Here is a 16,407-nt window from a genome sequence, read left to right as displayed (position 1 = left end):
CGATAAAAAAGAGGTTAAAAATTATCGCCGAAATAAAGAGTAAATAAAAATGTATGACGCCTCGTCCTAGAATTTCATTGTTCTGCTTCAAAGGAACGCAATCCAGCCAGTATATATATATAACTAATTTAATGGCTCCTAACGAAGCGGCAACAGGTTTTGAAAAATCAGCTGCTGGCTGATGAAAATTCAGCTCATTATTTGGGGAAATTATTATATCGGAGAGCATTTTCCTCTGTCCTTCTCTCTCAGTTTTCACTGATACCGACTCGAGGGTACAATATTAGCCCATATTTAGCTAACGCGTTGTAGTGAAGGTAAACGTCTGTTCTGAGCCGCGGTCGCCATTTATAAAATTTGCGCCTACTCGGTAAGAGAAACACTGGTGGTAATACACGAAGGAATAAATTTCGGACTAAAATATAAACTGGTTCATTATAAATTATGGTACTGCAAAATGTTTTCATTGCTTCGTGGCTGTTATAGCTTTGATGGCCTTTTGGTAATACTAACGAGCTTTGAAAAACGAAGGGGCTAAACGTCAGACACTTGGACGGCAAAAAATATTCCGGTCGTCAAAAATGGAATCAACTATAACCCTTCTTTTTCCGATTTCTAATATAGCTTTAAATAAAAAAAAATATTTCTTGATGTTCGCGAAAGTTGCAGCAAAAGAATGAAAGCCAGCCAGTCGCGACTTCGGAAACGACCTATCTGAAAAGCACTGACAACACCACTAACTCGACCGACAACGACTTTTTCTACCTCGTTTTAGCCCCATTGCTTCTGCTTGTATATCTCCTTACTCCCAAAGCTAGCTAAGGGAATAAAGAGAGATCTTCTCCTCATTATGTAGTCCGGAGCGTGCTAGGTGCGATGCATTGGTACACTCGAAAGCACGTGCAACGTTAAGGCATCCTCGCAGTGGCAAAAGGAAAGAAACAGTGAAGGAAGGGGATGTAAGAGGGTTCGAAAGTGCGTGGCCCTGAATAGAACGTTGACTCTGCTTTGCTCTCCTCCATTCTTATCACGTCCCATGCAGGCCTGAAAGCCACTGCCAACGGTGGCGCGAAGGAATTCCGCACGTGTTAAGTGGCCTGAAAAAAAGCGGGCGAGGGGGGTTGCGCGTACGAAGTCTCCCTTCCGTAGGCACGCACAATGCCCTGACTTCCTCTTCTCGAACGAGTGGTTCCTCCGCTGGTCCCAGTGTTGCCAGCTGCGCCGTCGCTCCTGTCGCTTGAGAAAACCCAGTATGCGCTGCTGCTGCTTCGTTTGTGCCTGTGCCCGGGAGGCGCGTGTTAAGCCAGGCGATGGGCAAAGAAGGGATTCCACATATATCCCGTCTCTTATTTCCTCATTTTCTCTCTCCTCCCTCTCCTTCCTATTGTGCATAAATTTATTTTGTTGTTCTTTCCTTCTCGTTTCAAGCGCCGCGCGAGAAGTGGATTTCTGCGTGCATAATCTGCCATTAAGCCCTCGTGTCTTCGCACTGTGTCGCCTTTTTGTCGCCCCTCGAACAGAGATGGGGAAGGAAGGAATTGTTCTCGTTAAGCCCGCAGACTTTCGCTCGATTTCACTTTTTCGTTTGTGTTGCTTTTCTAAAGCACCGTTTCTACTAAGAAGGGCGCAGGAACGTTTTATTATTGCCTTATGGATGAGATCTCGTACGTTCATCCACCCGAATACCAAAATAATAGTAACATTTTTTTTTACCTTTTCGCCCCTTGTAGCTCCTCTATGAAATCCCTGTTAAATAATACTGGTCTGTAGTAAAATTTTAATGAATAATTGCGGCACTTGCTATAAATCAAATGTGGGAGACTAAAAATTCCAGAATATTAGGCCCGGGTCGCAATAATGAAAGAAAATAAAGAAATATAACAAAATCTGCGCTAATCACAATGTTGCCCTTTGCAACTGCCAGATACAGTGCCGCATCCTTCAATGGTTGAAACATAACTAATGCACTGAGCCAGTTTCCTGTCTAATCAGAAATATCACGAATACCTTCTGACGTGACATATTTAAAGGCCCCGTACTGCGGACAATTGAGCGTCTGCACTGTTGTTGTAAGCGAGAAACAACGAGAATGTCCCTTTGAGGTGATTAATGATAAGTCCCGTGACCGGCCACTGGATTATGATAAGGGCGTCCAACGTCTCGAGAGCACATAACACAAACTCTGCAGGAACTCTGCCTATTTGGACACCTCGTTTGAGCTGGAAAGCTGAGAGGATAGTCGAATTTGGGGTCTTTAGATTTTGGATTTAGGGTGAGGCCCGTTACTCCTAAGCAAAGCTAGCAGGATCTTATGCCATGGTTAAGGCGGGGCATCATTACTATGCCTAGTGATCTTTTCAAATAGTGTGGTGGCAGACAACTTTATGAATATAAAGGGAGGAGGCACAGATTTAGGACAGTGATTAGGCAATCAGCAAAGGGCAGGTATGCTAATTGTTGCCCAGAGGGAAGACGCAGACTGGAGCCGCCAATGCTTTCTCTGCCTGTCTTTGAAGATAGACCTTTAATATCCCCTCAGTTTTATTCTTTCTCGTTACACTTTGAATCAGGCTAAGTCAGAACATAGGACACGGCAATAAAGGATGTATCGTTGTTTTTTTTTTTCTACTACTTGCAGACTACTAGTATGGTATAAAATGCTTATTGAATAAGTAATATTTACGCCCTTTGCGGTGCAGTGCACGAATGCACAGCTCCGCAGAAATTGACGTGCTAAAATATTAGACAGGAAATCAGACAATTCCGGCCTTCAGTAGCGGCTTACCTTGGAGTCAGAATAAAGGAACATATGACTCCGAACCCCCGGGAGAAAACGGAGCCGAAATTAAACGCGCTTCAGCGAAACTTTCAGTATGGCTTCAGTGCCAACGTGCTGTGCTATCACCAGAGCCGAGCATACGTCAACAGCGTCTTGTAGCGGGCAAAAGTAACGCTACACACGAAGGATACGTTCTGATTTTCAGCTCCAGTGTAGCGCACGCGTTACTCTTAAAGTCTGAGCGAAGCCAAAGGTGCGCGCTCATATTGAGTTCTACACTAGTCTATATTTCCAGGAAAGAATGAAAAGCGCTAGTCATCAGTTTTAATCGTTGGCGATACAATGTCTTACTGTGTTTCTGCTTCAATTTCCTGTATTCCTGGAAATAAATTTATCGACTCATGTGAGCACCTCAGCATTCTTGTCGCCATAGTTTCTCAAGGCTACAATTAACTAACGCCGTCCCCTCCAGAGCTTGACCCTCAACGATGCCTTCGGTTCTCTAATGAAGGCAGCCGCCATAACTGCTTTCCGTTGGCTTTTTCCCAAAATGAAAACCTTTGCTTTTCTGTCGTTGTTTTTTCCAAGAAAAAGGACCGCGACCATTTTCTTGTAATTATTTTGCACAGCTCTCCGCGTTACTGAACCGAATCGATGACGCCGAGTTTTGTATGCAAAACTAAAATAATTTGCGACTTCCGACAAAAGTAATAGCCAAAAAAGGGAGACTACAAGGGCAGGAGGATGAAGCACTTGCCTTCCATGACCTATATATACCATCCTTTCCTCATTTGCCGCCAGAGCGCCCTATATCGTCTACCATGTCTGGACACGTACGGTTCTTTCAGGGGCAATAATTTAAACTCCGGGACACTTTCCTACTTGCCGAAGAACCAGCGCTAGAAGTAAATAAAGAAATGAAAGCCCGGAGCAGAAGGTCAGAAGGTACGCCAGCAGGTTCGGAAGAGAGAGAAGGTTACAGTAGAGTAAACTGTGCGCTCTTGGAGGCCAGCGCAAATGAGAGTGAGAGACGCTTTTCCGCGCCCGGCTGAATTTCTCCGAAAACTTAGGTGAGACAGGAAACAAAAAAGGAATGAAAGCTTGGTAGACGAGGTAAAAACAGGAAGAAGCAAGAGCAAGGGTAAAGTGGGAGGACGGTGGGGATGGAGTTCCCTGACTGTGACAACCACCGCCACACTGGCGCATGTTGTCGTCGTCCTCGCAACGCATGGCCTACGATGCGTGTCACCTACGACACGCTGCTTTCAAAGCCAGCCTTGTGGAGTAGTGGGAAAATCAATGGGCTGACACCCCCTCCCCACTCCCCGTCCCGAATATTATCCGACCTAACCTCCTGAACCCCTCTGAATCTGCACTGCACACGGGGTGCTCGAAGCGTGGCCAGTCGTTTTAGTCCTGTACGTGACGCAACCTACCGCCACTCTGCTTGTCCACTCCGCTGTGGTTGTTGGGCCGTTTGGTCTATCAAGCAGCTCGTTTTTTTCCTAACAGCCCTTCATGCGGCATTATTTCAACATGCTGCCGAGCAACCGTACAAGCACAAATGCACGCTTGACTTCTGCGTGTGTAAATGCGTGGTCACGTAGGCTTTCCTGGAAGCCAATATACCCTCCCAGGGAATAGTTAGCTGGAGTGATGCCTATCAGAAGCTGATCAGGGATACGCGTTGCCTATTTTCTTTGTTAACGTGTAGTGATAAAAGCTGACAGGTACAGCGTTCGCTTTGTGAGCAGAAATCCGGAGTTCGTCAGAACAGCGTTTCTGGATGCGTATCGCGTAAATGTGCAGACGAGTGATGGCGCGACGGTTTGCGAAATATCGTCGAGCTTTCCAGAATTCTTTCTACAGCAAGGACTGTATAAAGATTATCACTGTAGCAAGGACGGCGGTTTAATCATGGTGGGCCGCAAAGTAAAACTCTCCCCTCTCCCTAACTAGATTCTGACTAACAGGACTTTGTCATCCCTGTGCGCCCGGAAAACAGCATCTTCGGATGCGAGCCCTCGTACGTCACGTGATCTTGGCCGGCCCAAGAGTGCATGCAATAATGAAAATGTGAATAGGATATCAGGCTTCGATGCAGAACCTTATCACAGTCGCTTTTTCTTGCCATTTGAAGGCGTGACACATGTATACCTAGATTTAACAATGTAACATAATTTATATGGTTGTATCTTCTGGTAAAATAAATCACGCATACACTTACGAAGTATACTGTGTGAGCGCTCAAAAAGGTTTTCATTTATTTCAAACCAAAACCCTATATCTTAGTGATATGAATCTTACAATTTAATATTTAGTGAAATCAAATACAATTTTATTGAAGATTACGGATGTCGGAGCATTGTGTATAAACCAGAATTGGCAAAATTTTTGGTGAATCAAACATACACAACCTAATTGCGTGTTGTCGCACATATTCGTGTATGAGCCATGCATGAGCTCGCCAGAAAGTATTAACCTACATTTGAAAGAAATTTCGAAGACCAAATAGATCCAGATATCAAATAGCAGGCTGGTTAGTTGAGGTATCATCACATTGCCTCTGTCATAATTTCCCCTTTAGTGGTTGGACGTGTTCGTTCTTTCACACACCATAATTAAAGAAATATTGACGATGATAACAACCGGTTTTTAAAGTGCGAGGAGAAATATGGTCAAAGCGCACCACACCGCTATGTATTTTTTTTACATGAAAGTTCGAGGCTGGGGACGCCTTTTCAGGAATTTCAACCTAGAGGGGTTGAGTTGTAGCTCGGAGAAAATATTACATTTATTGTGACTACCGTAGTTCACTGCATTCTAGATGGATGCTGAAATAAGTCCCTAAAGAACCACTATTTTCTAAAGATATGTTGCGGATATGAGCTGCATAAAAATACAAATAAATGTATTTCAACTTCTTTATACTAGACGGAAAAAAGCCATTTTCGTGAAAGAGCAATCTCAGGTAAAATGATCTTGGCGGGCCTAAGAGCGAGTGCATTAATGAAAATGGGAATAGGATGATGGTGACCTAGTTTTTCTCACGTTGTTGCAGCTGTTTCTAATAGTTGGTCTAGGGCAAAAAGAAATTTGGAGTTCACTTTGACTTAACCTTCAAATTTCACGTTCCTTTCTTTTTTTTCCAAGTAATAATTCATCCCAGGTTACTGGTAGCAGGTAAAGAGTACGGATTCGGTCCCGGTGAACGGGGTATAGGCAACAGAGTATAGATATTTTGCTACGCAATTTATTATATATAAACATAGTCATGAAATTTTTATTGCAAATATTAATGGTTACGTATAGACCGTATTTATTTTAGCTACTACGGTTATTATTCATATTTAGCACGTCGCGCTATACGCAGAAAGATAGACTTATGAAGAAATATATCAAATAATAAATACTTGCTTCAACAAAAGAAACTTTGCAAACAAAGATGCAACCAGTGTATCCGAGGAAAAGTGATTATTCATGCTGATTGGCTACTAGTGCATCGGTGTTATAATAGCGCTACTCTGAGATGGGAATGCAAAAAAGGAAAAAGGTTCCACAGGGTTCGTAGCATTTCGATCTGCAAACGGTCGCTAATATGATCAATCTAGACCGTGACCGCTCACTCTGGTTGGGTGTTTAGTCTCCGATCCGTGGGTTTACAGTACGAGCGTGATAAATTATCAGCCATCGATTACGCACCTGCAAGACGCAGAAGTATCTTGTTGCGGGCTGAGCTTAAACATTGTTTACTTTGATTGGCGCAATCTCGGGTCCCGCATAATTTTTACGCCGTTGCAAGCCATTTATGACGCAAAACTTCGAACCAAAAAGGTAGCGCTGCTTTGAAAACAGATGGCGTTCTCGGTAGCGTAATGGTTTATCTTCTAAAACGCTGCCTCAGTGTACGCTTCATTCTACACTTCGCCAGCCATAACTGCTTCGTAGAAATGAGCATAAAGCCAAAACAAATACGCCCCGGAAGAGTATAGGCAAGTTCTAAAGCTGCCGTCGCTCGCGCGGTGGCCTAGTTTCCAATAAAGAACACCGTTCCTCGATGGGGGTAATAAGCATGCTCCCCCGCGTGCGATAATCGCTAAATAAGACAGTGTGGCAATACACTACGCAGTTCGTTTCCCAAGCGCGGAGGAGCAGTCGGCCTCGAACCCGGCTGATTGCTTTGTTTACCATCGCTGCTCCTTCCCTAAGAGAGCACCGCGCTATTTGCACTTCAAAACAGAGTATTTTTCGTAATTTTTTATAATGAGCCCGCGTCAGAGTTATATTCGCTTGTGGATGGGAGTCCTAATCGACGTGCATTTTGGCAAAATCGCGGAGTAGGGCCTTTCTGAATATTCTCTTTCTCAGCAAACAGGTCTTTTGGAGCTCGGGTATTGCGGAGAAGACTGTTAGCTTTGCGTAATTTTAATGATGGGCAGAGTAGACAAGGTATCATTTTATAGACGTGCTATTTTATCTCTAGTAATATGTATGCATTGCATGGAGATTGACATCTAGTCGTCATTATAAGAGGCATCAATGTTACGACGTTCTTCATGCAGGTCTCTCATGTACTGCTGTATTAGGCACCAGAGTTAATGAAATAAGTAAGAAGTAGTTAACTCTCAAATTCAGTGACCCTTGCCGGGCATTGGCGGTGAATGCGCGTGTATGAATATCCAGAAAAGTAATAAATTAATATTCTATTTTGCTAGTTTATTGCAACCAAACGTTAACAGCTTTCTTAGGAGAACAGTTGCTAAACCTATAATTTGATTAGCAGGAGAAGGCGCTGTCTGACTTAATTACATCCCCCAAAGCTGGCGTAGTCGAGGTTAAAATAACTGATCACCCCCCTATTTTTGTGCAAATGACATCTATCCCTGTTGATGGTCATGTGCAGGTTACCACGAAACGCTTGAATTCCTTATTATTTTATGAACCAATTGCTAACGCAGATTGGCTACCAATTACTTTGATAGATGACCTTAAAGTTGCTTTTGAAGCATTCACTGCTACACTTGGTAAAGGTCTTGATACATCATCTACAACAGTGATATATTGCAGAAAAAGGCATTCCAACCCTTACAACCCATGGTTAACAGGCGGTCTGTTGAAATGTCTACGGAAAAAGGATAACTTGTATAAAAGGATTCTGAAGCGGCCATTCAATATTCATTTAAGGTCACGATATAAACCTTACAGCAATGTACTCGGGAGGCTACTCAAAACTGGTAAGGAGAAATATTAGGAATCTGAAACAAACAAAGCTGGTAGTGATTCTAAAAATTAATGCAAAGTGGTCAATTCATTCATAAATAGGACTCCTACTACGGGTTCAATAAAGGAAGTAAAAAAGATACGCATATTTGCCGTGATACTCGTGACATTGCGAATTCTTTCATTGATTCATTTGTCATAGATCAGCCTCACGTTACTCATCCCATTCACGTGTACCCTCGCCTAACTCATAGTTTCTTTGTTTTCACGTTTTTTTTTTTTTTTTTGATGAGGTGCGCACCGTCATTATCAATCAGAAAGCTGCAAGTCCAGGCCTTGAGAACTTCCATTCTTTTCATATTAAGCTAATATCTTCTCTGATTTGCAATGTGTTCTCTTACATCGTCCACTTAATCTTCAAGACAGGCATCTTCCTTACCGCACTAAAAAAAAAAACCCGAACTAATATACATTTTCAAAAAAAAAGCGACAGACGCCTAACAAGTAACCATCGCCCCATTGCCATTCTTTTCTCTTTTAGCTAAGTCATTCAAATGCTGTTCGTCGTCTTTCTGGCAAATTACCTCGCAAAATGTAACATCATATTTTCTAATCAGTTCGGATTCAGGTCTGGTTCTTCAGCTGAATTAGCCCTAATTTCTTTAACTGATAAGATTAAAGATGCCATTGATCGGGTCAATTAGCTGGCTCATTATTCGAATTTTTCGAAGGAATATGACACGATCAATTAAGCACAACATACTTTTTGATAAATAAAATACCTTTGGAGTATCCGGTCTTGCACTAACATTTATCTGCAGCTACCTACTTATCCAAATCCAAGCAGTTTGCAATTCTGATACTTATTCTGCACCGAACGCTACTAATGCTGGCGTTGTCCATGGTTTCATCCTTGGACCACTTTTTTTAATATGCAATAGTTATCTGCCCGTGCCTTAAATATTTTAATGTATATTATACGCTGATGGTACTACTATAATTACATCTGACACGTACATAGATTCTGTAACACATAAATTGAAAGCGAAGCAGCAAACTTAGTAACCTGGTGTCGAAATAACATGCTTACAATTAATGCCTATAAATTTGCCTCTGTCATCTTTTGTTCTCCTCACAAGACTATTCCTGCATCTCTACACATTTCCCTCCAGCTCTCGCATACTCTGTGACCCTGATCATGCGATGTTTCTTGGCATAGATCTTGATTGTCACTTTAGATTTAACAGACATATATCATCCCTTCTAAGAAAAGCAGCATACGGCTTAAGCGTGCTCATCAATTTGCAAAATTCCTTCAATTTACACACGCTCATTTCACTCTACTATGCTTTCATGCATAATCATATTAGCTATTGTATTTAGTCTTGCGAGAACACGTACAGAACACACATAGCACTGCTACAACACATACAAAATCAAGCCAAATGCACCATTACGTCTAATAGTCATTTGTGCAGTGCTGCGTCGTTACTGCAAGCTCATAACATTTTTAGAGTCTCATCCATGCCTGGTTATTCTATTGGGATCCTCATATTTAGGTCCATGAATGGATCACTTCGCATTTCAATCATTACAGTACTCAGTTCCCGCGACATGGTTTCACTCGCTTTTTATGCAAAAAAAAAACGTTTACGACATAGACATAGAACGAATTACGGCAAATTCACTTTTAATTACTCTGCCTCTTTTTTGCGGAATTGATTACCATTCAGCATAAAGCAATCGTCTAACATTCATGCTTTCAAGCGTAGTTTTCATACTTTTATGCTATTGCGCTAATTAATGTTTTTTTGTCATTGATAAGAAATACTTATCACATTCTATTGTTTTTATCTGTTCTACATTTATATAACACGTTCCCAAATTATATTTTGTTTATATTTACGCATTCCTGTATTTCAACGTGTTCTACAATTATATTCCATAACTTTTCCAGCTTCACATGCTGTTGTTTGTATGTAATCATTTTTTATTTGCATACTTGCAATAGGAGGTCTCCTGTGCAGCCTTTGGCTTTGGGACCTCCTGTATTTACCAAAATCTTTGTATTCAATTATTGCTCGCTGAATAAATTCTGACTCTGATTTTGATAGAGGGTTGCTGGGAACAGTCCTGCAATGAAGTTAATTTCAATATTAATAAATTTGTTCCTTTGAAGAAGGTCGTTAAACGCAGTGAAAATTACTGGATTAATAGGGATATAATCCACGATAAACGATAAATTAAAAGTTTTAGGAAGCAGCACGGAACAGGAACTTCGCTGTTTATTCTTTAAAAACAAGGATGGCAAAAAAGTGAAGGAGGCCAGGAATAACTTCTATGAAAACAGGCTTGAAGCTTTAGTGTGGTCGGACCCACAAATGTTCTGGCGCGACTTGAATCCTTCCAGGCAGGAAATCACTGGGACCAAAATTGACGATGAAACTGTAACAGACGCAAGTACGATCGCAACGTGTTTCAGCAATTACTTTCAGAGTTTGTTCACAAAGCATGATGAATGGAAATCTCAGATCCCTTCCACTTTAAAAACGGATTTGGTAATTAGCCTCGCTGGGGTTATAGACATGTTACCCATTCTTAATGCTAAAAAATCTCCGGGACCCGATGAGGTTCTGAATACAATTCTCAAGTACTACGCTGAACACATAGCCCAATACTTGACTGAGATGTTTAACTTGTCCCTGGCCATAAGTATTATGCTGTCGTCTCCTTGGCGTAAGGCTCGTGTTGTTCCGATTTTTAAAAAAGGTTGGTTGGTTGGTTTGTAGCTAGGGTTAACGTACCAAAGCAACTAAGGCTATGAGAGACGCCGTAATGGAGGACTCCAGAAATTTCGTCCGCCGAGGGTTCTTTTACGAGCACTGACATAAAAAAGGGGACAGTGAACTAGTGACCAATTATCGCCCAGTTTCTTTGACCAACAATTGCTGTAAACTGTTAGATCATGCTAATGGTTAAATGTTTAGAAGACCGTAAATTTTTATCATCTTACCAGCATGGGTTTAGGAAAGGGATGCTGTTACACAACTTGTATCCGCCGTGCATGAAATCTCAAGGGTACTGGATGCTTCTGGGATAAGTGACGTCTTATTTGTTTACTTCAGTAAGGAATTTAACACGGTGTCTGGTGGAAAATTGCTGTTTAAACTAGACATATTAGGGTTTCCTTCTTTTATTATTCAATAGATTAGCGCCTATCTCACAGATATGAGACAATTTGTGTTTATCCGAGATTGCTGTTCCGACATGTTACAGGTGACTTCAGGAGTTCACATTATTTTTATATTTATTGTTATTGATTATCTATGTCAATGACCTAGTGAATCCTGTTGAAAAGGATGTATCTGTGAGGCTATTCGCTGGTGACTGTGTTGCGTTCATTGAAACATTGAGTGATTATGCCTACATATCGCTGCAGAAAACCTTAGTATCAGTATCAGACCGGTTTGCGCGATGGGGTACGGTTATTAACCAAGAAAAAAATGCATTTTCTTACGAATCACGAGAAAAAAATGTACCCAGGCAGTATAGTTACATATCTGACAACCCTTCTATTTTAGAAGTGGAGAGCTCTAAATACCTCGGAATAACTCTCACAACAAGCTTACTTGGAACTGGCATATTTCTGAGATATCTGCGTCCGCACTGAAGAAATTATGGTTTATTAAAAAGAAACTTAGAAATGCATCAATCAGTGCTAGAATCACTGCATACAAGGCTCGTGTTAGGCGCCGACGTGAATATGCGGCAGCTGGCTGGGATCCGCATAATAAAAAAGGGCATCGCCCAACTGGAGAGTGTACAGAAAAAAGCACTTCATTTTGTTTGTGGTAAATACGATGGACAGGCTGCATTAACTCTAAAGAGTAAATTGCAATCTTTAGCGGTAAGAAGAAAGTTCAACCGCATAGTATTGTTTTATGGTTACGACTCAAGCAACCTGAAGGCAGATCTTCCCGACTGTGTGAAATTGGCGACCACTAGAGGAACTCGACACGTATATGACCATTCCCTGGCGCCAATTTTCTTAAGAACAAATGGGTTTCAGTTGAGTTTTTTCCCCAATACTGGCGCGAATTGGAATGGCCTTTCTTCGGGTTTATGTCAATCCAAGAGGTTCGCGAAAAAAAATTTAAGGATTTTTTTGTATAGCTCCTAGTGTTGGTGCTTTAGTGAATGTTGGGTTTTGTGTCCTGTAAATGACTTGCGGCTGTTGCGGCTGGTGGTTTTATGGCTTTTATAGTGTAACAGTCTGCCCCTCCTGCTTGGGCCAAATATGTAGCTCGCTGCATGTCCAAATAAGTACATCAGGCAGGAGGAATTAATATATGCACGTGTATACACGCGATCGGTAGTTATTAATTGTATAAGTACACATTACGCACTTTAGTTGCTTTTATGCCAATGCTTTCCTCTGCAGTGCGGCCAGCTACATGATGTCAGATATTTTTCGCTGCTATATTTTGGCACCTCTCTCGTACCACAGTCGTCAGCAAGTGCATCCCGATTGTGCTTCTTTAAGGTAACAAGCAAGTGGTATGATTCTTTTGTTGAACTACAAAGAAAAAGACAGCGTTAGTTGTTAAAATTGCCTCACCGGTTATCACCCAATTTTAGCGAACGCCATTTAATCGCCCACAACACTGCCATTCCGCTGCTGCGGTACTTGCGGCTTTCCAGGTCTTTTATCAAAGCAAAGGCGGCTTTCTCCCTAAAGCTGCCTTTTCTCATCTTGTTTAACATAGGCCCGCTATAAAATAAAAATAACTAGTACCCGGCGTGTTGCTCCTGTGTCATCGCGAGGTTTGTGCCTAGCGCCACATGGATACCAGTTGCAAGGCGCCTTCGCTACCACCGCTGTGCTGCCCCACATCCGTCGGCAGCACAAAGCGAGACCTCGGCAATCGCTATGGGGCCGGCTGTGCTGCCGGACTACTGCCGCCGCGGTTTTCTCGTTCCCCTGACAGCCCGAGATAAGGGCAAGGAAACGACGGCTACTCTTTTCCTTTTTCTTCTTCCTCCCTGTAGCCTTTTTCCCCCTCTCCTTCCTTTTTCAGTTACGGTTTTTCGCCCTTCCACTCTCTTTCCCTCTCTCGCTCCATCTCCCGACATTGTCCGAAAAAGATCCGAGACAACGCGCGGTAGCAGCAAACCTACCGTCTCCGAGAGAGAATTGCGCGCACTGTCCGTTTTCTTGCCCTTGGACTTGTGCCGTCTCCGTTCATTTTATCTTCCTCTCTTTTATCTCCAACTTTCGGCGTTATTCGACGGTGCGCAACATTCCTTTGTTCCTCCCTGCGAATTTATTTTGGTACCATGCTCTTTCTTTTTTTTTTTTTTTTCCGGTCTATATAGATTTTCCTCCTCTACGCGTCCTCCGTTCTTTGTTAGAGGGAAAGAGCAATTCCGCCTCGTGTGCCTTATTTCGGGCCGAGCTACCTTACAAAGCGAGCGCCTTTAAGTTTTTACCAGGCTCGTTTACTGACTGAAATCGCAGGTCCTTTGTTGCGGTTTGTCACGCGCCGCTGTGTGTGAGGAGTTTGAAAGAACGCGCCTACAAGATAAGGCGCGCGAGCAACGACTACACGACTACAGTTACATCACCTCTTCCGTTCTTACAGAATTCTTCCGTTCCTATTCTTTTCAGTGTATTTATATTTTGTGGCTTCCGAAAATGCAGTTACGACAGAGAACGTTGCTCGGCTTTTATAGAAAATATTCTTTTCTATGTGCGTTGCCTTATCACTCAGTACGCAAGAAATCGCCCTTTGCACAAGAATATTAAAAGAATGCGCAGATCAAGAGTTGTGTCGCCCTTTCTAAGATGCTATTGCGAAAGATTTCGTTATTGTTTTGGTTATGTCTAAGACCAATTTTGTCCAAGACCAATTTAACTCCTGAAATGTCGAGCCCTGAACAAGGGACACCATTAAACATTCGATGAGTATCCTCCGGCGTTTTTGGGTATCGAACCTTAGACCTTTCGAATACGAGGCAGGTACTCTTCCACAAGGCCATCGTTCGGTGAATAGGAAAATGAAGGTGAACATAAGACGTTCATAAGACGTTCATTAAAGAAGAAACAGCACTTACCGCATGGCCCTGAAAGCGATACAAAGAACTGAAATTTACTCAAGGGGCCACACTGTTCCGCTTCGTTACGGGGTTCTGTTGCTAAGCCTAAGGTTGCCTAATCGAAGTTCTCTTTCCGCGGTGAAATGCCAGTGGACTCAAGGTTTAAATGCAACTCGCGGCTCGGCAACGTCATGTCCGAGAGATGCAGGTGATCAAACATGATTCCGAATGCCTTACAGTACGATTCTCACCTCAAACGCCACCAATGCATGTTTGAGTCGTTCAATACCACATATCAAACGTCTGCACCGTAAACCAATTCTATGTACTTGTAGTCCTACCCCAGCGTCGAATTTGATCTTACTGAGTTCCATCAAGCTGCAGGCTAGTGCTTGTCGTTTCCCTCCAAAGTTAATAGGAACTACAGTTCGAAAGCATACGATTTCCGAATCAAGAGGATCGTTTTGATCCTGCAGGGGAGCTTCGTAAGATAGAAGTTCTCGCTGGGGCCAAGTGAATTACATGCATTCGGCGCCTCCCAGCTGAGCGCATCATCATTATAATCTCTTATGTATTAAGGTAACATAAAATGCTCCTCTTTTGGCGTACATATGATATCATACAGCTTACTTTTCTAAAGCTGTCAAGTGTTATACCAGACAGAGCAGGACGCGGTGGAAAAATGTTATTATGTGCATTTCTGCAGGTTCTTAATGTTGCAATCCTTATTAATCTTCTCCTTTCTTGCCCACAGAAGCGGCTATTCTTTGTTTTGTAATGAAATGGTTGAAAAATCATTTGACAAGCGAGACACGAATCCAATTCAGTGAGCGCCTGTGTTAATCCTTAGATTACACAGACGTGTTCAGACATCGTTTATATGATCTATTCCAGAAGACTGTTTAACGTTTCATGTCATTTGCATTTGGATTGCAGTGAGGCTCCTCGCCCATATCCTTATAACGATAGCATTGCAATAATTCGCCACCGAAATTGTAGCAGACTTCCAGTTCTTAAATAATTCAGAGGCGCCTGTACACATGGACTTTGCCGGACGGTCTGTACAGGAATCAGATCGATTATATTATTTGCCGACAGAGATGGAGAAGCGCTATACAAGCAGTAAAAACAAGGCCTGGGGCCGATTGTGGCACCGATCATCAGCTTCTTGTTGCCAAGATTAAGCTTCGATTGAGGAAAACGCAGAAAACTAGAAGGCCTTTCAGGTATAATTTGGATCAAGTTCCATTAGAATATGCTGTGGAAGTGAGGAATCGATTTCAAGAATTAGATCTAGAAGACAAGGAGCCCGAAGAGATGTGGACTGATGTTCGTGATATAATACAAGAAGTTGCTACTAAGGTAGTTCCAAAGCAAAAGAAATGGAAGAAAGCAAACTGGTTATCTGAAGAGGCTTTGCAAATAGCTGAGGAAAGGAGGATGGCAAAAGTTATGGGGGAAAGAGAAAGATACAAGGTTCTCAATGCGGATTTTCAGAAAATAGCAAGGAGAGATAAGAATGCCTTCCTGAACATACAGTGCCAAGCAATTGAGGACAACAGCCAATTAAGGAACACAAGAGCTCTATATAAGACAATCAAAGATATCAAAGGAAGCTTCTGTGCTAAGATGGGCGTGATAAAGGACAAACGAGGCAAGGACCTCACTGAAGCCGCAGAGATAAAGAAGAGGTGGCAGGAATACACAGAAGAACTGTACAAGAAGGACCCGAATGTGCAAACCCAACATAAGACGGTTGTGATCACTGATCTCGAGCCGGGCATCCTGAAGAGTGAAGTTGAATGGGCCTTAGCCAGCCTTGCTAAGAACAAAGCTAGCGGAATTGATAGCATTCCAGCTGAGTTGCTTCAAAACCTCAACCATGACGCTGTTAACATTCTGCATACATTATGTCAGAAGATTTGGACAACCCTGCAGTGGCCACAGGATTGGAGGAGGTCAGTTTACATCCCCATTCCAAAGAAAGGCAGTGCCAAAGATTGTTCCAACTACCGCACGATCGCGCTTATTTCGCATGCTAGCAAGGTGATGTTGAAAATCCTCCAAGGTAGGCTGCAGCAGTATGTGGATCGGGAGCTTCCGAACGTGCAAGCTGGGTTTCGCAAGGGCAGAGGAACTAGAGACCAAGTTGCCAACCTTCGCTGGATCATGGAAAAAGCAAGAGAGTTCCAGAAACCCATCTACTTCTGCTTTATTGATTATGCGAAAGCATTTGACTGCGTAGATCACAGCAGATTGTGGCAAGCTCTCCAAGAGATGGGAGTTCCAATTCACCTCATCTGTCTCCACAG

The 16,407-nt window shown here is 42.6% G+C and overlaps 1 long non-coding RNA gene across 25 annotated transcripts in view; it reads right to left on the bottom strand.

Annotated features, from left to right (window-relative positions):
* Positions 1 to 9,884: 9,884 nt before the first annotated feature.
* The window catches only part of LOC146200080 (uncharacterized), a 64,790-nt gene continuing 58,267 nt past the window's right edge, over positions 9,885 to 16,407 (bottom strand). For 22 of the 25 annotated variants that reach the window (XR_014705184.1, XR_014705183.1, XR_014705179.1 and 19 more), the window contains one exon: positions 10,265 to 10,444. This is a non-coding gene — a long non-coding RNA (uncharacterized LOC146200080). Of the gene's footprint in view, positions 10,133 to 10,264; positions 10,445 to 16,407 lie in introns of those variants that run through there. The other 3 variants (XR_014705182.1, XR_014705185.1, XR_014705181.1) reach the window with 1 other exon arrangement.

Source organism: Amblyomma maculatum, chromosome 2, assembly GCF_055883805.1.
Source record: "Amblyomma maculatum isolate TAMU_Amacu chromosome 2, ASM5588380v1, whole genome shotgun sequence".
Lineage (NCBI taxonomy): Eukaryota > Metazoa > Arthropoda > Arachnida > Ixodida > Ixodidae > Amblyomma > Amblyomma maculatum.
The sequence above is the reverse complement of the archived record's forward strand: the minus strand, read 5'-3'. Positions and strand labels throughout refer to the sequence as shown.